Genomic DNA, 24138 nt, shown 5'->3' with positions numbered 1-24138 from the left:
GAAGAGAATGAGGTCCTGAGCTCTTGGGTCCCCACGGCAGCACTGGGAGAACCAAAACCTCTGCTTCCCCATGATGGGTAGGAAGGTGGGGGTAGATGATAGTGCCCAGAGAACATTCACTGGGGCGGGTCACTGTTCTGGGCACTTGTTATGAATTAGTGGCTCCGCCAGTGCTCGCGACCACCCCCGCCATATGCTACGCTGTGCTCTCCTGTGAACAGACGAGGAATCCCAGCCAGAGGATGCTGGAGCTTTAGAGGGCCCCACAGTGGGTAAGTGGGGAGCTAGTTGTGAACAGCAGGTGGTCCTCATGACCGCTTCGCACCTCCGGATAAGGCTGCTGTTGGCCTGGAATGTGACTGCTTGCACACTTTCTATGTTATCTTCACATAACTCTTCTCAGGAGCAAAGTCACTTTTCCTCTACACTTCTGAGCACTCAGCTGGGACCTCTATAATAAAAGACTGGCTGAAAAAACAAAAAACAGAAGTTTGTGATATATATACCTCATGTAGATGTGAAAGATACCCAGGAAAAATGAATAACTTCCTGAGGTAACTTAGAATACAGACTTAAGTACCATTTTTTAAAATTTTATTTTTTTCAGTGTTCCAAAATTCACTGTTTAAGCACCCCATCCAGTGCTCCATGCAATCCGTGCCCTCCTTAATATGCACCACCAGGCTCACCCAACCCCCCACCCCCTCCCTCCAAAACCCTGTTAGTTCCTCAGAGTCCACAGTCTGTCATGGCTCGTCTGCCCGTCCAGTTTCCCTCAGCTCCCTTCTCTCCGTCTCCCCAAGTCCTCCGTGTTATTCCTTATGCTCCACAAGTAAGTGAAACCACATGATAATTGATTCTCTCACCATCTTCATAGGGAAAAGGAAGGGACGGGAGGTCTCTTAAGGAGCATAAATGCTTTTTAGGGGAGGGACTCCCTGCGAAGCGGAGCTGAGAGGTAAGACAGTGACTGCGTTTATCTGGGTGTGCTGAGGACCTTCGCGTGCTCTCCGGTGGTCAGATCGGTGGTCTAGGTTGATGACTCTCCCACGGAGGGGGTGCATGATAGTTGAGATTCTTTGGGAAGATCTATCCTGAGGCTGGTAAGGGGAGTTCAGAGAAAGCCCGTTTTCAAGTGTCCACGGCTCAAAGTCCTCCTTGTGCCAAAGGGAGACATTTTGGGGTGGCACATTCCACTATGCTCCGCTCTGTTAGTCTGACATTCATTTTAGCCGTCTCACAGATGTGGAAATTGAAGAGAGGTTGAGTTTTGTCCTGTTTTCCTCTAGGGCATGTTCTCCTTTGGAAGGGGGTTGGGGGGATGAGCTCGTTTCCAGAACAAGCCAGGCCCTGAGGTTCACAGGCCCGTTCCGGAAGGGAAAGCAATTAAGATAAGCTCAGGCTTCTGTATCCATTCATCTGTGGAAGGGCATCTCTGCTCCCTCCAAGGTCATTGCTGTGAACACCAGGGCGCCAGTTCCCCTTCTTTTCACTACAGCTGTATCTTTGGGATAAATACCCAGTGGTGCAATTGCTGGATCCTGGGGTAGCTCTGTTTTTAACTTCTTGAGGAACCTCCACACTGTTTTCCAGAGCGGCTGCCCCAGCTTGCATTCCCACCCACAGTGTGCGAGGGTCCCCTTTCTCCCCTAGGGGAAGGGAGGGACATCTGAGGGGGGGAATTAGAGACAGAGATGAACTGTAAGAGACTGCAGGTCCCCAGGAAACAAACAGGGTTTCAGAGGGGAGGTGGGTGGGTAAATGGGGTAAAGGGTGACAGGTTCTGAGGAGGGCGCGCGTTGTGGTGGGTGACGGGTACTGAGGAGGGCACGCGTTGTGGTGGGTGACGGGTACTGAGGAGGGCACGCGTTGTGGTGGGTGATGGGTTCTGAGGAGGGCCCCTGTTATGGTGGGTGACGGGTTCTGAGGAGGGCGCGCGTTGTGGTGGGTGACGGGTTCTGAGGAGGGCCCGCGTTGTGGTGGGTGACGGGTACTGAGGAGGGCGCGCGTTGTGGTGGGTGACGGGTTCTGAGGAGGGCGCGCGTTGTGGTGGGTGACGGGTTCTGAGGAGGGCGCGCGTTGTGGTGGGTGACGGGTTCTGAGGAGGGCCCCTGTTATGGTGGGTGACGGGTTTTGAGGAGGGCGCGCGTTGTGGTGGGTGACGGGTTTTGAGGAGGGCCCGCGTTGTGGTGGGTGACGGGTTCTGAGGAGGGCGCGCGTTGTGGTGGGTGACGGGTTCTGAGGAGGGCGCGCGTTGTGGTGGGTGACGGGTTCTGAGGAGGGCCCCTGTTATGGTGGGTGACGGGTTTTGAGGAGGGCGCGCGTTGTGGTGGGTGACGGGTTCTGAGGAGGGCCCGCGTTGTGGTGGGTGACGGGTTCTGAGGAGGGCCCGCGTTGTGGTGGGTGACGGGTTCTGAGGAGGGCGCGCGTTGTGGTGGGTGACGGGTTCTGAGGAGGGCGCGCGTTGTGGTGGGTGACGGGTTCTGAGGAGGGCGCGCGTTGTGGTGGGCTCTGGGTGTTGTATGCGACCGATGAATCATTGAACGCTGCATTAGAAACTCACAACGTACTGCACAGTGGCTAAACATAATTTTTAAAAAAAGATAAGCTCGGGCTTATATGAAACCAAAGAAAACGAAAGGTGTAACTTACTCAATGAAACCTTTTATTAAAGGCAAAATAGAACCAAGTCTTTTTAAGAGGCTCGCGTATCTGGATGTCTCGCGCTCAGAGTCGAATCATTCTGGGAAATGCGAAGTGCAGACAGAGTGAGGAAACGGGCTGTGGGCACTGGGTGCTGGAGAGCAGGTTTGGGGGAGTGGGGGGAATGGACCGTAACGCAGGTCCCAGAAGGGGACGATGTTGTCCAGACTAGGGATCCCCGCTTCCGCGCCACGTTTGATTTCAGTCTGTTGCCGCGTGTGATGAGGCTGGCCGGCGGCCGTCTCCCCCGCGCCGCTCCTCACTCGCGGCCCTTCATGTTAGATTTTCCCTGCGTAGTTTCCCACAGAGCTTCGGAACCATTGGTCTAGCTAACATCAGAAGAAAAAAACACTTTGGCGTTTTAATTGGATTTGTTAAATTTATTTAAAAAAAAAAAAAAAAAAAACCAACTGGGGAGAATTGGCTTCTTTATGAAGCTGAGTCATCCGGTGTACTTCTGTGCCTTTCACAAGCACCTTAGATTTTCCTCGTGCAGTTTTTACACATTCCTTAAGTTTCTTTCTTTCTTTTTTTATTTTTTTTAAGATTTTATTTATTTATTTGACAGACAGAGATCACAAGTAGGCAGAGAGAGAGGAAGGGAAGCAGGCTCCCTGCTGAGCAGAGAGCCTGATGTGGGACTCGATCCCAGGACCCTGGGATCATGACCTGAGCCCAAGGCAGAGGCTTAACCCACTGAGCCACCCAGGCGCCCCAAGTTTCTTTCTTTCTTTTTCAATATTGTTATAAATGGTGTTTACTTTTCTTTCATACCTCAAAAAAAACCAACTATGTATATAGTGACGAAGTGGACGTTAACTGGTATCTTATAGAGAAGTGTGACTTTCGAATATTAAGGTCTTGTGATGAGTTTTCATGCCTCAGAATTCTTGTGGGCCCTAAAGAGTCTTTGTTTACATGAGTTTTATCTGTTGGTAGTTACTATATTAAAAATTAAAACTGGTATCTCTTAAAAATATTTATGTTGATTTATTTTAAATGACAATGAGAAACCAATTATGTAACAAATTAATGAGCATTTTAATGAACATGGCATATACTCAAGGCAAATTAGTGAGAAGAATGGCACTGTTCTACCCTTTGCAAATCGTTTTAATCCTTGGCACAGTAGAAGACCGTAGCATCTTCACGTCTGCTTTCCCATAAATCTGTGGTTTTATCACATGCCAGTAACGTCTGGGAAAAGACTGTGCACTCTTGAGAGATTGCCAGTGAAAAAGACAAATAACATAGCATTTTATGAAAATATTTTTGATCTAGTAGAACCCTTGAGAACGTTCTTTTGCTTCAAGTAGGAATGACTGAAGAATTTTCTTCTCAGCCTTTTTACATGTTTTCTCTTCACATGTGTTAATAATATGTGGATTCTGCTAATGGAGTTCCCAACATGAATGGGTCTCTGAAATCCCAGAATAATCCCCACTTATGATGCATCATTTCCTTCATGTGATCCTGGATTTTCTTTGTGTTTATTTATTTAGGATTCTGACACGGGCATTCAAAAATGAGATTGGCTCGTCTTAGATTTCTTTTTGATTTCTGTAACAAAATCTCTACTGTATAGAAAGGCAGTGGCTCTAATTTTTGTTTGATTTCCATGATTGAGAAAAGCCTGATAAGGGAAAATGTTAGTTCTCCTTCTCCTAGTGAGAGGTGGGGTAGGGCAACGTAGGATTGTGAGCTAAATGTAAATGATGGATTACATAAAGCTTGACACAGAGAAAGGTTGTGCTTCTCACTTCTGTCCCTGCTCCTCCTACTATGCAAAGCTCTACACACCACGGCTCCTCTCCAATTCTCTTCTCCCTGTCTCAAATGCTGAGTGCCAGGGGGAAGCCTGCACAGCCACATGGTTTGATGTAGTACTTCAGGAGAATGACCGTAGCTAAAAACACTTGGCTCAGATACCAACTTGCTGCCTACATGTGTGATTTCACTAAACACCTTCAAGTGTCAGGCTCCTCGTTTGTTGAAGTGGGTAGTAATACTTTCCTCAAAGTCCCTTGAGAATGCGCTGAGATAAAGCAGGCAAGTTGCTTATATGTGCATAGCACGCAGTCATTGTTCAACAATTGGTGGTTCAAGTTCTTTTAGCCAGCATGGTCTTGAAGGGAGACAAGAACACAAGGGGTAAGGTTGTGAAGTTGGCAGATAACTTTGACCCAGTGGAATCACCAAAGATTTTGGGGAATCCAAAGAGCTAGATTTGAGGTTTGAAGCTAGAGTAAATGTACTGCTGCATAACAAATTACCCCCACTTAGCAGCATAAAACAATGCACATTTGTTACTTTACACAGCTTCTGAGGCTCAGGAATCTGGGAGTTGCTTTCTTGGTGGTTCTGAGTCAAGGTTACCCATGAGGTTGGAGCCAGGCTGTTGACCAGGACGGCAGGCATCTGAAGCAATTGGAGAATCCACTTCACTCACACAGTTGGGAAGAGGCTCCAGTTCCCAACCACAAAGACCTCTACATAAGTGTACTCAAGACATAGCTTCCCCATGGCGCCCAAGAGAGAAAGAGGGCCCTAAGTTGGAAACTGCACTCCTTTGCAGTCAGATTTCAGAAGTATCATATCATCACATCTGCCGTAGACTCTCAGTCACACAGACCAGTGGTGTTGCAGCGTGAGGACTGCACAGGGGTGTGAACACCAGGAAGAGGAGATTGCTAGGGGCCATCTTGGAGGATGACAACCACAGTGGAATCTGACCAACGGGAAGAATTTGGAAATTGGGTGGAAGAGAGTAAACTAGGTCAGACACTAGCACGAGTGAAATCCCGGTCATTGCCATGGGTGACCCTCACCAGTTGCTGATGGGACCATCTCCAGTGACCTCTAAGTAAGAGGTGGAGACACGGGGCTCTAGGTCGGCGGGGGAAGGCTGACCATACAGACTTTTCCCAGTTGTGCCAAGTGACTTCCTTGCAGATCCCCCGAGGAAGAACGTGAAGGTGTAATTCCTAAACCAAAGAATGCACTTATGACCCATGTTAACCTTGAAACAAGTTAAATTTTTTCAACTTTAATTTTTACATTTTTAAAAGAGAGTTGATCATCTCTCTTACAATAGTGAGCAAAATAAAACTTTAAAGAGGAGTAGGAAAGCACGTTATACAAGTGACTTTTATTACTGGGAAGGGGCAGGCAGGCAGGCAGTGGCACCCATAAGAGGACAGAGTCCTCACTCCTCCAGTTAGCTTGTCCCCCACTATGCTCCGCCCAGGACCAGGCACGTAGTGGACACTCAGTGGTGTAGTTTGTTACGAGTGAATTAATAATACGCGCTCTGCCCCTCTCCTGCATACACCCTTTTGGATGACAGTCAACACACTGACGCAGGACACACAGGCTTAAAAGGTCCAAAGGTTTTGCGGTCACAGGGCTCTGATAGTCGAACCAACCAGGGCATCAGGGACCAGGTCTGAATCAAAAGAACATTGTCGTCAGCCGTCACAAAGCTCATCGATTGCTGGCGTTGTCTGTGAGCGCCAGATACTTGGCGGTACAAGCTGAGCCTCTGCTCAGATGGACAGATTCAACCGACACGTGAAAAAATCCATGCCACGTGGAGCCCTCGCTACGGAGTGTAAGGGGGCAGCACTGCGGCGGGCTTCTGTCGGTGCCCGTCAGAACACTGCGCAGTGCCTTTGCACAAAAGCTCTTTACGTTCCCCACCTCACTAATTCTTCACAGAGATTTTGTAGGGGGAGTAATTACTGTCCTTAATTTACAAACAAGACTCTGAGGAGTTGAGTTTTGTCACCTGCCATGGGGCTTAGCCTCCAGTCCTTCCTTGGGACGAAAAGCCTGGCCGTTGCTCCAACACCTCATGCCATCTCTGTTTAATCCCTTTTCAGGCTTTCTTTGTAAATTCCTAACATGTGTCAGGCTATTTTATGACATCAGGGCCAGCTTGTGCCCATCAGATAGATTTTCTTTTATATACTAGTGAAATGCAGTAAAGGGATGAATTGAACTTTCCTTTTGTTGGGCGGTCTGTTGAGCCTGGCAGGTGCCCTGTGTTTAGCCCATCCCCCACCCACTGCCCCCGCCCCCAACCATCAGGTCTCTGTTAAGAACCTGGTTCTTGCTCCTCCTCCCTCCCTTTCTTTTCTTCCCTTTGCTCATTTGCTTCCTTTCGTAAATACACATAGGAGTGAGATCACAGGTATTTGTCTTTCTCGGACTGATTTTGCTTAGTGTAGCACTCTCCAGCTCCATCCCTGACGGTCCCAAATGGCAAGATTCCATTCTTTTTTTAAATTAACATATAATGTATTATTTGCCCCAGGGGTACAGGTCTGTGACTCATCAGTCTTAGTTCACGGCACTCACCATAGCACATCCCCAGTGTCCATCAGCCAGCAACACCCTCCCCACCCCCCTCCCCTCCAGCAGAACTCGGTTTGTTTCCTGAGATTCAGGGTTTGTGCCTGGCATGTTCGCTGGATCACAGGCAGGCAGATGGCACCATAGGTCCGTTGTCACATCGTCTCTGGGGAGGAACTCAATATTATCAGCCATATCAGACTGCTGGAAACAGCGTGGAAGGTGCGGTGTAAGGGCGACAGATATCAAACCTAGAAACCCGCAGGGCAAATTCTGGACTTGAACCTAATAATCTATAGAGTGTGTGTGTGTGTGTGTGTGTGTGTGTGTGTGTGTGTGTGTGTTTCGTGTGTTCATTTGGAGTTTTGTAGCAGAAAGTTGATACCTTTCCCAATACTGTTGAAAAGTCTCAGCGATAGCGATATTCCTCTTGTAACTTTGGGCAGGGTCGGTTCTGGGGTGTCCGTGAGGAATTACACTGAAGTCAGTAGAAATGAGGCAGTTCTCCGTCCTTAATGCAAACAGGCCTCTCCTCACGGTCCTGCCTCCTCTGCCCATAGTCGGTGATCCAGCTACGGATTCGTTTAACCATTTTAGAAAATCCAAGATGTGTTTGTCCAAAATTAAATCTCCTTTTGTGTTTTGAAAAAAAAAAGAACAGCGCTTCTATTATTCTGGTCTGTTCCTTTGGATTAGAAAATATTTTGACAATGTAGCGATCCTGAGCCTCCCTGTGAGTGAAACGGTTCTTTTTTGCTCCCTGGTTACATCTTTTATCCTTTGTCTGGTCTTTCCATCCCTGAATAGATTTGGAGATACAGTGTCCTATTATTATGTAATATCTGATGCTATTTATGTGAGCCCTGGGTAGAGTGAGAATAAAAACTGTTTTCCCCCTTATTAAGTTGGTGTTTCTATAGCGCATGGGTTGGCAGCTTTTGGAAATGCGCTCTGATTTCTGTCCTGTTCCTTCTGAAATAATGAGGCTACGGGTGGGGTTGGGGTGACGCTGGGAGCAAGGCCCTGAGGCCAGCAGCCAGCATCCCAGGGACGTGAGGAGAGGCGAGCTCCGCTCCCAAAGACCGATGCTATCTTGTACCTCCTGGGGTCTGGGCAAGTGCTGGGCAGAAACCCGCCGCGGAAGCAGTGGTCCAAGAGGCTGGCCCCGCGCTCCAGAAGCCAACGTCTAGGACCGCTGCTGCCACAACAGGAGGTACAGTCCTGTTTGCCACAGAAAGGGTCAGTAGGTAATCTTCTACTATAGACAGAAATGGAGTAAAAATTGTTGGAGAATCTGGGAAAGAGTCTGTGGACTCCTTCAAACTTTCTGCTGTTTTTTTCTATAAGTTCGAAATCAAATGAAATTCACAAGCTAAAAACATGCGTGTACACACACATGCACACACACAGGGGCACACAGTGCGTGAAGGGATGACGGAGCCCACGAAGCGAGACTCCACCTGCCCGTGCTGACAGCCGCGTGAATTCCCATCCCATGGGGAGCAGTGATTGTGCGGGCTTTGTTTTTGCTCTTCCTTTGATTTTCCTCAGATACAGTTTCCCCAAACTGTATTGGGGAAAAAAGAAAGGAAGGAAGGATGGAAGGAAGGAAGGAAAGAAGACAGAGAGAAAGAAAGAAAGGCTGTGTTCTCTCATTCTGACACCAGGCGTCTGCTTCAAAGAAAGTCTGCTTTCCTGAGAAAAATAAATTAAAATTGAAAACAATCTAAATTAATGAAGAAAAAAAAAGTAAATTCTCTTTCAAACCCAGAAAGCTAGAAAATTTCTCCTCAGCTCTGCTATTTCCCCTCAACCATTTTAGGTACCTTCTCACAGTTAAAAACTGGATTTTTTTTTTTTTTAAGCAAATTACGCTTCATCATCACAGGCTCCAACATGAAGACATTTGTCAGTACATATTTTCAAATGTTAGAAGTTAGCCCTTTGAGAAGTGGAAGGTTAAAGCGACCGTTGAGGAAGTAACTGTAGTAATCTGGTGCTTGACTTGATGGCGGTGGAGGATTGTGAACTGCCTCCACACCACCGTATAATTAGTCCCCCAAAAAGGTGTTCACTCATGTATTTATTAAATATACCTGGTCTTAAATTGCTAAAGTCTTTTCTTTTTCTTTTTCTTTTTTTTTTTTTTTTTTTTGCTTCCATTCAGTAAAGTTCAACTTGTTTTTAATGAGTAACTTCCTCAAAGCCTAACAGTCTGAAAGACCCAGTTGTTTGCTATGTGATTGTTTTCTGTATGTCAAACTTTACTTCTAATAATCATAGCAGCTAACATGTGCTTCAGGTATCAGGAATATGTCTCCATTTTGCACACAGTATATTGTACAACAGAGTTTGGTACCATTGCTCTTACCTTCACTAGGTAGAAGGAGACACCCAGGCTTGGGAGGGTTCCTTATCTTCCAGAAATACAGAGCCCGTGATCTTAACTATTTTGTAGTCATGTTGTTTTCTTTTCATGTAGTAGTAGCATTTTAAAACATAGCCTAACTCTTTAAATAAGTGACTTATTAAAAGGTTTTCTGCATTCTAAGGAGCATATCATAGATGGGGTTATTTTAGGGAAAGAGCAATGCCCATTGAAACAGCTAAGCTTGAGTGGGTCCTGTCATAGAAGTTGTGAGAAGAAATCATGAATTGGGTGCTAGGTTTGACCAGATGAAGACTGATGCCTTCTTGTAATGTGCAAGTCCTTGATACTGCGATTCATTAAATATTGGGTTCAGAGTAGCTGACCTGTGTAGGTTATAAAATGTTTACAGAGCTCAAGTGAGATAATGTTTGGAAAATGACAAAGTAGACAGTCCACCATGGAAGAATTTTTTTTTTTTAATTTCTTTTCGGTGTTCCAGAGTTCATTGCTTATGCACCACATGGAAGAACTTTTATTTGTATTATTTTTGTTCCTTTACATGTTGAATGCAGATTTTTTTCATAGAAGGTTTTTCTTTAAGATTTTATTTATTTATTTGAAAGAGAGTGTAAGCTAGGGGTCGGGGAGAGAGGCAGAGGGAGAAGCAGAGTCCCTGCTGAGTCGAGAGCCCGATATGGGGTTCAATCCCAGAACCCCAGGATCATGACTTCAGCCAAAGGCAGGTGATTAACCAACTGAGCCACCCAGGTGCCCCATTCATAGAGGGTTTTAATCTTCAATTCCATAATACAGAGCAAGGGAGAGCAGTGGTAACAGAATGGGTCCTTTGGAAATTAAGTTCTTTTAGTCTATGCCTAAAATTCACATTTTGTCCTAACTTTTTCTTCTGGTAAGGAAACTTAACATGAGATAAGATCTCTAGAGCTTACTCTTTTTCCTTAACTCAAATGTTATGCCTGATAATTAGCAAATGCCTATTTCCCCTTCTCCCCAGCCCCTGGAAACTACCATTCCACATTTTGATTCTGAATTTGACTATTTTAGATACTTCATAAAAGTGCAGTCATATAGCATTTGTCTTTCCATGGCTGACTTATTTGTGAATTTATTTGTATTTGTCTTTTTTTAATATAATAGCCAATACACAATGTTACATTCGTTTCAGGTGTACAACTTAGATTTCACAAGTTTATATATTATGCTATGTTCTTTTACTCTTTGCATAAATACCCAGCAGTGTAATTGCTGTACTGTTTTCCACAATGGCTGCACCAGTTTGTGTTCCCACCAACAGTGCATGAAGGTTCCTTTCTCTTCACATCCTGGCCCATAGCTGTTGCTCGTTGTCTTGATTTTAGCCATTCTAACAGGTGTGAGGTGATATTTCATTGTGGTTTTGATTTGCCTTTCCCAGATGGTTAGTGATGTTAAGCAACTTTTCAAGTGTCTGTTGGCCACGTTCATGTCTTCTTTGGAAAAATTCAGGTCCTCTGCCCATTTTTTTTTTTTTAAAGATTTTTATTTATTTATTTGACAGAGAGAGATCACAAGTAGGCAGAGAGGCAGGCAGAGAGGAAGGGAAGCAGGCTCCCCGCCGAGCAGAGAGCCCGATGCGGGGCCTTATCCCAGGACCCCGGGACCATGACCTGAGCCAAAGGCAGAGGCTTAACCCACTGAGCCACCCAGGCGCCCCATCCTCTGCCTATTTTTTAATGAGATTTTTGTTTTGTTTTGCTTTGCTTGGCATTGAATTGTATGCATTCTTTATACATATATTAGATATTAATCTCTTATGGCATATATTGTTTGTAAATATCTTATGGGATATATTGTTTGTAAATATCTTTCAACAGAGTGCTCCTTGGTTTTTGATGGTTTCCTTTGCTGTGCAAAAGCTTTTTATTTTGATGTGGTCCCGATAATTTGTTTTTGCTTTTGTTTCCCTTGCCTTAGGATATGTATCTAGAAAAATATTGCTGTAGCTGAAGACAGAAAAATTACTGCCTGTGATCTCTTCTAGGATTTTTATGATGTCAGTCAGGTCTCATGATAGGTCTTTAATCCATTTTTAGTTAGTTTTTGTTTATGGTGTTAGAAAGAGGTCCAGTTTCATTCTTTTGCAGGTAGCTGTCCAGTTTTCCCAGCACCATTTATTGAAAAAAAAAAACAACAACTATCTTTTCCCCACTGTATATTCTTGCCTCCTTTGTCATAGATTAATTAACCTTGTAAATGTGGGTTTATTTCTGGCATCTCTATGCTGCTTTGTTGATCTGTGTGTCTACTTTTGTGCCAAGACCACATTCTTCTGATTACTATAGCTTTGTGGTATATCTTGAAATCTAGAATTGTGTTACCTTCAGCTTAGTTCTTTGTCAGGATTGCCTTTGACTATTTAAGGTCTTCTAAGGTTCCATACAAATTTTAGTATTGTTTGTTCTAGTTTTTTAAAAATGCTGTTGGCGGTGCCTCAATAGCTCAGTTGCTAAGCATCTGTCTTTGACTCAGGTCATGGTCCCAGGGTCCTGGTGTTGAGCCCTGCATTGGGCTCCCTGCTCAGCGGGGAGCCTGCTTCTCTCTCTTCCACTCCCCCTCCTGTGTTCCCTCTCTGTGTCTCTTTGTCAAATAAATAAATTCTTTAAAAAAAAGAATGCTGTTGATATTTTGATAGGGATTGCATTGAATCTGTAAATTGCTATTGGGAATACAAATGTTTTGACAATATTAATTCTTAGAATCCATAAGCATGGGATATCTTTCCATTTGTGTCCTCTGCAGTTTCTTATGTCAGTGTTTTCTAGTTTTCAGAGTACAGGTCTTTCATCTCTGGTTAAGTTTAACCCTAGGAATTTTAATCTTTTCGCAGCAGTTGTAAGTGGTATTGTTTTTTAAAATTCTCTTTTGGCAACTACATTGTTAGTGTGTAGAAATGATACCAATTTCTAATTTTGTATCCTGCCACTTTACTAAGTTTGTTTATTACTTCTAGAGCTTTTTGGTGGAATCTTTAGGATTTTATATGTATAATATATCATCTGGAAATAGTGACCGCTTAACTTCTTCTTTACAAATATGGATGCCTCTTAACTCTTGTTCTGTCTGTTGTGCCTAAGAATTATGTTGAATAAAAGTGGCAAGGGTAGATATCCTTGTCTTCTTTCTGTCCTTAGGGGAAAAGCTTTCAGTTTTTCCTCCTTGTAGAGGAAATTAGTCATGGGTTTCTCATAGATGGCCTTTATTATGTTGAGGTATGTTCCTTCTAGCCCCATTTAGTTGACAGTTTTTATCATGAATAGATGTTGAGCCTTGTCAAATGCTTTTTCTGCCTCTATTGAAATTAGTATGATTTTTATCTTATGTTCTGTTAATGTGGTGTGTGACATTACCATTCTATTAATGTGGTGTGTGTGTTGTGTGACATTGATGCTATCCTGGCATCCCAGGAATAAATCCCACCTGATCATGATGAATAATTAATGTATAGTTGTATGTGGTTGCTAATGTTTTGTTGAGGATTTTTGCATCCATGTTCATCAGGGTTATTGGCCTGTAGATTTTTTTTGTGATGTCTTTGTGTGGTTTGTTATGGTAATCCTGGCCTCATAGAATGGATTTGGAAGTTTTCCTTCCTCTTCATTTTTTTGGATAGTTTGAGGAGAATTGGTATTCTTATTTAAATGTCTGGTAGAATTTACCTGTGAATCCATCCAGTCCAAAAGTCCTGGATTTTTATTCTTTGGTAGTTTTTGATTACCAATTCAGTTTTGTTGCTTGTAAATGGTCTGTTCAGATTTTCTATTTCTTCCTGATTCAGTATTGGAATATTGTATATTTCTAAGAATTGATCCATTTCTTCTAAGTTGTCAGGATGATTTAACTTAGCCTAATGACCTCAAGGTTCATCCATGTTGTCACACATTGCAGGATTTTCTCTTTCTTTTTCTTTCTTTCTTTCTTAAAAGCTGAACAGTATTCTTCTGTATGTACTTACCCAATTTATTTATCTTTCCATTGTCAGGGACATTTAGATTGTTTCTACATCTTAACCACTATGAGTAGCATTGCAATTAAAATGAGGGCGCCAGTATCTCTTTGAGATTCTGATTTTAGTTGTTTTAGTTAAATACCCGGAAGTGGGATTACTGGATCTTTTGGTAGTTCCATTTTTATTTTTTACAGGAACGTCCATACTGTTTTCCGTAATGGCAGCACCATTTTGCATTCTCATCAGCAGTGTACAAGGATTCCAATCTCTAACCACAAACTATCTTAAAAGGAAATTAGGAAAACAATTCCACTTATAACAGGACACACAAAAAGAACAACATACTTGGGAATGAACTTAAATAATGAGGTGGAAGACTTGATATAGAAAACTACAAAATATTGATGAAAAAATTAAGACACATACCAATGGAAAGACACCCCATGTACATGGATTGAATGACTTTATTTTTATTATTTTTTTCAGTGTTCCAAGATTCATTGTTTATGCACCGTACTCAGTGCTCCATGCAATATGAGCCCTTCTTAATACCCACCAGGCTCACCCAGCCCCCCACCCCTCCAAAACCCTCAGTTTGTTCCTCAGTATTCACAGTCTCTCATGGTGTCTCCCCATCCAATTTCCCCCAACTCACTTCTCCTCCCCTTCTCCCAATGTCCTTTGTGTTCTTCCTTATGCTCCACAAGTAAGTTAACTGAAAGCATGTGAAAATTGACTCTCTCTGCTTGACTTATTTCACTCAGCATAATCTCTTCCAGTTCCATCCATGTTGACACAGAAGTTGGGCATTCACCCTTTCTGATGGAGGCATAACACTCCATTGTGTATATGGACCATATCTTCTTTACCCATTTGCCCATTGAAGTGCATCTTGGTTCTTTCCACAGTTTGGCGACCGTGGCCCTTGCTTCTATGAACATTGGGGTACAGATGGCCCTTCTTTTCACTACATCTCTATCTCTGGGGTAAATACCCAGTAGTGCAATTGCAGGGTGATAGGGTAGTTCTATTTTTAATTTCTTAAGGAATCTCCACACTGTTTTCCAAAGTGGCTGCACCAGCTTGCATTCCCACCAACAGTGTAAGAGGATTCCCCTTTCTCCACATCCTCTCCAACACTTGTTGTTTACTATCTTGTTGATTTTGGCCATTCTAACTCGTGTAAGGTGATATCTCAATGTGGTTTTGATTTGAATCTCCCTGATGGCTAATGACGATGAACATTTTTTCACTTGCCTGTTAGCCATTTGTATGTCTTCTTCGGAGAAGTGTCTGTTCTATTCTTTATAGATCTTGGGTATCAGCCCTTCATCTGTAGTAGGCCATTGGATATCAGCCATTCATCATTTGAATGACTTTATATTGTTAAAAAACCACATGCTTTTAAAAACCAAAAACTGATTCATGACATGTACTATTGTGTCCTATAGTTCAGTTGTTTTATCTTAACTCTGGTGTGCCTTAAACATCCAGGTGGGCAAAATGCAGAGAAGCACAGCTTTTATTTGTCTTTGAATGTTTGTAGGTCAAAATGGAGATAGTCTGAAACAAAATTATACATGCGGGGCAGGGGAGCTCCCTCATACTGCCTTCTCTGAAACTGAGGCTTCTTTTTTTTTTTTTTTTTTTTTTTTTTTTTTTTAAAGATTTTATTTATTTATTTGACAGAGAGAGACCACAGTTAGGCAGAGAGGCAGGCAGAGAGAGAGAGGGAAGCAGGCTCCCTGCCGAGCAGAGAACCCGATGCGGGACTCGATCTCAGGACCCTGAGATCATGACCTGAGCCGAAGGCAGCGGCTTAACCCACTGAGCCACCCAGGCGCCCTGAAACTGAGGCTTCTTAAGTTCCCAGTGTCCTCCTGCTCTTTAAGTACTCAACCCCTGTAAAATCTGGAAGTAATAAATTATTAGCCATATTTACTCATTTAAGCAATGGACTACTTACATTTCAAGTGAAAAAAAAATATTTGAGCTAAATTTTGTTGTACCAGAAATATTTCTTTTAAGTGTAACTGAAGAATTACACCATTGTTTCCTGTTCAATTAATGTATGATAATAATGATAGTTGATGACCAGTTGGTCTGGAAGTTAAGGTATAGGTACCAATATTCTCAAGCACACATGCACAATATACCAAAACACAGTAAATAAAACTCATGTTGTATTTTAAACAAGAGTAGTGTTCAGAAATAACTGTTACATATAATCTATGGTTTCTCTCATTCATTTGTTTATTTATTCATTCAATATCCATTAAGCACCTACTAGGTAACAGAAAAATTCAGTCTCTGGTGATGATATTAAACAAGACAGACAAAGTCCCTATATTTGAGGAGCTTACTTTTTGGTAGAGAAAAAATAAATATAATGTACAAGAACATTCCAGGTAGAGGCAAGTGCTATAAATTAAAAACAAAAACAAAAACAAAACAAAACAAACAAACAAAAAAAAAACAAAAAAACCAGGGTGATATGATTGGGAGGGTTTGGAGGCCAATAGTCCAGTAAGGCCTCTCTTCGACCAGAAGGGAATACTGGGACAGTAGCAGCAGCCAGTCCAAAGGGAAGAAACCGATTCATGGGAGGAGCAGGAAGAAGGCCAGTGAGGCTGGAGTGACATGAGCAGAAGCAAAGAGGTACCAAGTGGGGTTGGAAAGGCAGAGGCTGTGTATGTAGCACCTTGTAGGACATGGCAGAGGGTTTGCCTCGTATCTGAAATGTGAGGAGACGTGTGCAGAGGTCTGAAGAGCATAATGACGTGGCTCTAGTCTCAAAAGGTCAGTGTGACTGCTGCGCAGAGAGCAGCCTGGGAGTCGAGTTGAGAAAGCGAGAAAGGGTTGACGAGGACCAATGAGAAGGCCGCTGGGACAGGCCAGGTGGGAGAGAATGGCAGCTTCGACCAGGTTGGTGGCACACGGGGAGCAGATAAATTCAGGATGTATTTGGAGGTAAAGTGCACAAGATTTGCTGTTCAATGAAACGTGGGAAGTAAGGGAAGGCGAGGTGCCATGCGGACTCCCGGGTCACGGCGTGAACATCCTGGATGGTGGCGGCCTTTGCTGCAGAGGCGATGAGTGATGGGTGGGGGCGGCGAGAGGAGCTCCCGGCCGGCCAGTGCCCTTTCCCAGCAGTTGAACTAAAACTAGAGCTGCGTCTGGGACACTTTCCCCACGGGTGGCTGGGACAGAGCAGGTCCACGATTGTTCACTCGCAGGAGTTGGGGCAGGCGCTTCTGTAGCGTGCTGCCCAGGCTCCCCCTGCACTGAGATTTTCCTCCTGCCCCTGAGAGCACAGAATGAACCACAAGCTCCCCCTCCCGGTGTGGTCCCCTGTCTCAGAACTCCAGCCAGATGTTTCCTGTCATCTACGCTGATCCACTCAGTTAGCCTGTAAAATATTGATGTCCTGTAAGTTTTTCGGGAGATAGCATGAGAACTTGTTTACATTTCCGTCGTCACCATTCCTATACTTCCTTCCCCACATCTCCAAAATTTAGCCAGGAATAAACTCTTCAAGTTTTACCCAAAGAAATTGTGAAAACACCCGCACTCTAACTCAGGTGCTTTGACTGGTTCATTTGCTAAAATGTTAGACACCATGTTTTTGCAGGAAGTATTTGTCTGGCTTCCTGACCCCTGTCAGAACCCAAGTAACAGATTAGAGGATGATGGGGTGGTACTGGGGACAAGGACATTGAGACCAGCAAAACCGACTACTGACAGGCAGAAGGCAGAGGCATTAAAAAAAAAATGGCATAAAATGAGAAAAAGTTCAAAATCATTAAGAGTTAGGACCATCTGGCCTCATAGGCATTGCTGTCTTAAAGATGGCACAGTGTCATTCTCAAAAATGACCTTGAATCAACAAGAAAAGATTGTGTTATTTCAGGTATAATTGTGTAAGAATGTCGGGGTATGTGGGAATTATTTTAAAAGATCCTTTTTTCTAATGGTGAAAATAAAATTGAGTTTTGGCACTGAGTGATAAATATGTAATCTGGGAAATCATTGTATGTGAACTTCTCTTTTCTGACACCACTAGATAAATAAAATGCTTATCTTTTGCTACTTTTGGAAATCAAGTTTAATGCAACAGAATGTGTCTTTGAAATTCATCTTCCTTATAGAGGTCTTGCTGAGCTGAGGTGTGTGGTACAGATAGCCCTTCTCTGTGTGTCTTGCCTGGAGAGGGAAGTAAGCCTCTTTTCCATTTAGGAATATATGGCTTCAGAGCCTCACAAGCTATTGAATTCAAGGCCACTTCCAATGTCCACTGATTTTCATGAACTTGTTATTTTCTATGTGCCCCACTGTGATTTGTGTTAACGATTATTATAAGCATTTTGAACTTACTGTGAGTTGTTTATATTATTAGGAATTTTATTTGATTCTCTAAACTGGTCACAGCATGCCATTAAATCACCAGTACCAACAACAGTAATAGTCTACAAAACTGCCTTCACCAGTTCAGTTAACTGATCCGTTTTCCTGCCTTGTAGCTCTTAACTTTCATGCTAGAGCAATTTCCATTGCCGTCAGAGAGCTAGTTTACGTTCATGCCTACATTCAACAAACACTTTAAGAGTTAAAGTCAAAAGTTCTAAGGCACTTAATAATATGAAGTTTATGGACCAGGAATCCCAAAATTTTGTCACTACTCACCTTCCCATGAATGAGATCCCAGAAGGAGAGCAAGATAATGCCAACTGAAATGCCACTTCACTGAAGGTTATGAAAGTGCCCTGAATGACAACCCAGAGCTCCCCAGTGTATAGCAAGTTAGAGTGTGTGTTTTCAATCTCAGAGGGGTCTTTTTTATCCCACAATTGAAAAATCTTTGCATGTCCTCAAATTGCAACCAGCATTTATAAAGAAAAAACAAAACAAAACAAAACAAAAAACCAGAGAAGGAAGGAGATCAACCACTTGTGTGAATGGCAGGCCCAAGTGTGACAGAAAAGCAGGGTTCACGCACACCTGCCTCAGACCCTGTCACTTCCTGAAGGAGCTCATATTTTATTCAACCTCTACCCAGTGATTTTTTTTTTTAAATTCTGAAGCAACTCTAGCTGGAAATATTTTAAGTATTTAAAGGCTGAACATGAAACATGAGTAATGCCAGTGATGACAAAGAAGCCATAGCAAACTTAGTTCGAGTCCTCTCGGTAGCCTGGTGAGAACTGTGACAGTCAGTATACTTGGGCCTGTGTGGCAGCTACCAGTCTACAAAAAGTGACTATCATGGAAGGATGAACAGACAGTTCCTAGATGTTAAGTGGAAGTGGTCTAATGTCAATCAGAAGAGATTAGTTGAGTCTGGTAGAATGCACGGGAGAAGAGTTTGGAGAAGCAGAGTAGAGACTCTGAGGAATGGGCTGGCGCTCCACCAGGCTCTCTGTGACTGACCCATCAGATATGAATTTTTCATATTCAATGATAGGCTCTTATTGCCAGTGGTGATGCCAAAGGTTGAAGATACAAAAGGATGGGCCAGATTATTGCACAAGCACTAATGTTGAAATCTTCTGAGTCATGACTCTTGACAGTGACTGCATAAAGAGCTCTATTCTAGTTGGAGAAATCAATAAAAATACTCAAATTGTATGTAAAGGCAATCCAGGAGCCATCCTTGATTTCTGTCTGTGTTTACATTGGTTTCTCTCCTCATCTCGATAAATGGCACCACCTCGTCCAGTTGCCGGTAACTAGGAGTCACCGTTGACTCTCCTTCCCTCACTGTGCTCCTTGATCCAACCCATCGGCAAGTTTTATTGATTCTAGCCTCAAAATGCATCTTTCACCACAGTGGTACCTTTGTTGTTATCGATAAATCTGCACAGACCCATCATGGTCTCCTGGAGGCCACAGTTTACACTAGGGTTCACTTTTGGTGTTGAACATTCTGTGGCTTTAAACAAATGTTATAATGACACGTATCCACCATTATAGTATCATGCGGAGTAGTTTCACTGCCCTAAAAATTTTCTGTGCTCTGCCCAAATCATCTACCCCTCTCTCTCACCCCTGGAAACCACTGATCTTTTTACTGTCTCCATAGTTTTGCCTTTGCCAGAATGTTTATAATTGGAATCCTACAGTGTAGCCTTTTCAGACTGGCTTCTTGCACTTCACAATATGCATTTACGATCCCTCCATGTCTTTTCATGTTTTAATTGCTTATTTCTTTTCAGCTCCAAACACCTCCGTTGTGTTGCATGCCACACCTCGTTTATCCCTTCACCTACTGCCTATGTCAGGTTTCGGCAATGTTGAATAAAGCAGTGAAGATCCGTGTGCAGGTTTTTTTGAGGACATACTTTCTGAGCTCTTCTGGATAAATACCAGGGAGCACAATTGTTGTATCAGGTAGAAAAGAAGGTTTAGTTTTGTAAGAAACTGCAAAATAGCTTCCAGAATGGCTGGTTTTGTGCTGGTCTCAGCCTGTCAATAACCAGTGTTGTGGTTAGATCAGCCCATGGTTCTTATTGTTCCTGCAAGTTGCTCCTCCACAACAGCTATCAGGAGACTTAAATAAAGGTTTACCACTTATAGAACCTGTTAATTACATAGCACATATGGGGCCACCTAATGAGGTTGAGGGGAGAGGGGAAAACACAGGCCTGGGGTACTGCTTTTACTAGGGTCCAGGTGAGGGCCCAAGGCTTCATAGGTGCACTCTTTACTGGTGAATTTGAAACACAAGAGCAGGGATTTAAAGCAGTGAAAGAGGAAGAGCAAAAAAATAAAACAAAAACAAGTAGCCCAGATGATCCCTTGTTGAGATCAACCAAGCTCTCTAAAACAAAGAAAGCATAGGTGGGAGGCAGCCTGGCTCTTTATCCAGTGGTGTAGCTAAAGAGGCATTGCTTTGAGATAGCAGTCTTTGAAATGAGTACCTCTTTGAACAGGTTGGTTGCTAGTTCACCAAAGACTCAATCAGGCATTTACATTACAAAAAAAGAAAAAAAAAAACCTATTAGGGTCTCCACTACAAGGCTATATCAATTTGCATTCCCACCAGCAAGGAATGAGAGCTCTGGCCCTGGTGCATCTGATGTTGTCAGGACTCTGGATCCTGGCTCTTGTAGTAAGTGTGTAGTGGTATTTAAATTTTGCTTTAGTTTGCAATTCCCTAATGACACAAGATGTGTACCATCTTTTCATACACTCGTTTGCCATGTGTGTATCTTCTTCAGTGAGGTGTCTGTTCAGACAGTTTGCCCATTTTTTAATTGGGTTGCTCATTTTCTCATTGTTGAGTTTTTAGAGTTCTTTGTATATTCATATGCTTGTCTTCATTGGACATACCCTTTGCAAATAAGTTTTTCGTTTTAGTGAAGTCTGGCTTACCAGTGATTTCTCACATGGACTGTGCTTTTGTTGTTGAATATAAAAAATGACCACCAAACTCAGGCCACCTAGATTTTCACCTATGCTTATCTTGTAGGGAGGTTACAGGCTAGCATTTCACATGTAGGTCTGTGATCTGTCTGGAGTTAATTTTTGTTAATTTTTATTTAAAAATACAAATCATATCAAGTCACTTCCCTTATGACCTCCACTTCTCGGTAGGCTTACCTTACCGTTACCGTGGTAGACTTCCCTTAGCTCATTACCCTGAGCTGCAGTTTCTACCTGACCACTGTCCACAGCTCCAAGTCATCGTGGTATATTTCCCTCCCCTCTGCTGCTGGAGCCTTCACTCTCTCGGTGGACTCCCAGAATTTGCTCACAGCCTACACCGAAGTGGAACTAGATAATCCAGAACCTGTGTCGCACATATAAGACTGAGTAGTAATCAAGCAAGTAAATATTATAGAGGGGATTGAATGGAAGGGATTCCAGAGTAGTTACCCTAAACAACCTCCTGCACATACAGCATCTAGTAAGCCCTGCTGACCCAAAACCGAAATAAAAGCTTCAATTTGATGTTTAAAAAAAATATCCTGAAGTAGAACACTCTAGAACCTGTAATCACTTTATGTAAGAGTGAGGAATCGTTTTCACTGTGGTACAATACACGACGAATTGAACTTTTAAAACTTGTTCTGTGTTACAAAATGGCAAATCTTCCCCAGTAACTGAATCACATTTGAGCCAATAACTATTCAAAATATTTCAATTCAATATTCAAAACCTCACTTTTCCCCAGAATCGTATCTTTTTTCCTAATTTCCAGGACTATGGATCTCTCTTATTATCAGTTCTGTTTGCCACCTCATTCTTAAATCTCCATTCATCTGTCATTGAGGACACGGTTTTGCCCAATTTCACTTCAGGTACTGGGACTGAATTAAAGAAAGTGGTTTTCCGTGATTGTCTCTTCACGCTGCTCTTCACTGAAGAGTCCTTAAGTCTTCCTTGTTATCCTGACAACAGTGTGCCTTCTGCCACAACTAATAATGGCATTTTGCCATGACAGGAACTGAGTGGTACTCAGATTCTTTTAAGTAAAATCAGTGATGAAACCAAAATTTCAGCTCTGCTTTGCAACTCATTAAGACACTGACATGAACGCTATGGCAGTAATATTTCTCAATAATGTGATCCTTTTGCTACTTCAGAAATGGATTCCAAGGCATTAAATTCTACTTTTTAATAAGTAATGTTGCAGTACTGTCACAGCATAGCTGAACTCTGTTGAATAAATATACCTTTGGATCGCTCAAAATAAGTTATGATTCTTTTCCAGGCCAGTGTAAATATTACTTCATTATTATTCCTTAAATTGAATGATACTGTGAACTTCGTATTATACCTGGCCAGCAGTACATATTTGAACATTCTTTATGGAGTGCTTACTCGGTAGTGATTGTGTTATTTATATCTCATTGGGAAGCTGTGTTTAGTAGTGCATAAAACCAAGTTAGGCATCACATTTTGCGTGGATCTGGTGCCAGCTAGTGGTACAAGTTATATATGCCTTAAAAGGATGACTGCCTTTTTAAAATAACCAAAGACCACATGCTCTTATAGGGATCGAATTTGCTCAAATACTAAAAATATAGATATTTATCTGCCATGTTGGTGAGAACCAAGAGGATGGCCGTAATAAGGGGTGAATGAGACGTTCTGTTGCGTAACGCCCACGCCAGCTTCTCTCCAGTCCTGCGCTCCCACACTGAGCTCATTCGCATTTTAGTGTCCTTCTTACATTAGGAGATGATACATCCGTCCTTGTATTTCACCATTTATCACAAAGTCTGACAACTAGATGCAGAAATAAATATTTTTCAATAAGTAATAAATGGTCTCTTCTTCTCCAGCCCATAGAAGGACGGGCCTTTCCTTTCCTCCAAATCACATCCTCCTTATTCCCCCTCTTAACATAGAGAAGAAGATCCCTGTGGTCTGTCTTGGCCCACTCAGCCCTTGACGCATCGGTAAGAGCTTAAAGAATTTCAGTGCTTCACCTTCCTCGTGGACTGAGGCTTGCAGGTGGAAGGTTGCACAGAAATGGAAATCTAAAAGGAAATGGAGACACTTTAATACTGCTGTAATATTTTCAAAACACGACTTTGCTACATCTCGATCAATGATTGTGAATCCTGGCTGCATAAGAGAATCACTGGCGGTCTTTTAAAAAATACTCAGGCCATAACCAGCCATAGAAAAACCGCATTGGAATATCAGATCGTCATCAGTCTGATGCTGGGGTAGCTAAAGTGAGAGGCTCCGTGTCAGTAAATCCAGCCCACCCACGCGGGAGCCCTTCCTCCCACACGGCCAAGCAGGCCATGGTGCTAAACCAGCTGTGTCCATCTAGATACGCAACCAAATTTGTCATTTATTTAAGATTTTAGTACAGAGTGTGTGTGTGTGTGTGTGTGTGTGTTTCTGTGTTTGTGGTATATATAGTTCGTATGCAACATACATAAGGAGAAAAATCAGGAGAAAAGGCTTTCCTTGCCTACTTCCCTATGCCGTACACTATTATAGTGGAGTTCTGTCCCAGTGGCTGTGCTGTCAGGACAGTGTGACTTAGGAACATGCCCCACGTCCTCATTATAACAGAGTCCGTGCCCTTGCCTGCCATGAGGGTGGAGAACGGCTTACTTCTGGCCTCACACCAGCGCTGCCTTTTTACCCCTCCCCATCCCACAACATCCCAAGGATGAAGAAATCTTTCTCCACATTCACAGTTTCTCTGGAGTCACATTGAAGTGTATCTGACGTGTTCATGATCTTGCCGTCTGTGGGGGAAATAGAGAAACTGAGCAGAGCTGTGCAACCTAATACCTTTGACCAGTACCAGAGATCCCCCAGCCGGTGCCAGGACTTGAAAGCTGGCGAAACACAGTCTCTATATAACCACTTACTTCCGGTCACTTCTAGAGACCAAGTGATATCTGAGGACCTTTCTAGATAAGAGGGTCTCCTGTATTCCTGACCCTCCTTTCTTCTTTTTCCTGATTTGTCCTCTCTCTCTCCCCTCCCTCTCCCTCCTCCCTGCTCTTTCTCCTCCCCTTCTCACCCCTCCCCGCCCTGCTCTCTCCCTCCTCCTTCCCCTCCTCCTGCAAACACAAAGGAAGCTTTACCGCTCTCTCTTTCTGTGCAACAGAACAAGAAATCCGGCAAAATGATCCTCTTGAGGTCGTCAGAGAACCAGTAGCAGGCTGCCCACACTCCCATTCTATTATTATTAATTATTATTAATACTGTTGTTAATTATTATTAACTGTTA

General features: G+C 43.1%; 1 protein-coding gene across 1 annotated transcript in view; it reads left to right on the top strand.

Annotated features, from left to right (window-relative positions):
- RGS7 (regulator of G protein signaling 7) overlaps positions 1-24138 on the top strand; it is a gene marked incomplete at its 5' end in the record, with an annotated part of 299364 nt that overhangs the window by 238616 nt on the left and 36610 nt on the right. The gene's annotated exons all lie outside the window — the stretch shown is intronic.

Source organism: Mustela nivalis (assembly GCF_964662115.1).
Source record: "Mustela nivalis genome assembly, chromosome: 16".
NCBI classification, from domain to species: domain Eukaryota; kingdom Metazoa; phylum Chordata; class Mammalia; order Carnivora; family Mustelidae; genus Mustela; species Mustela nivalis.
The sequence above is the reverse complement of the archived record's forward strand: the minus strand, read 5'-3'. Positions and strand labels throughout refer to the sequence as shown.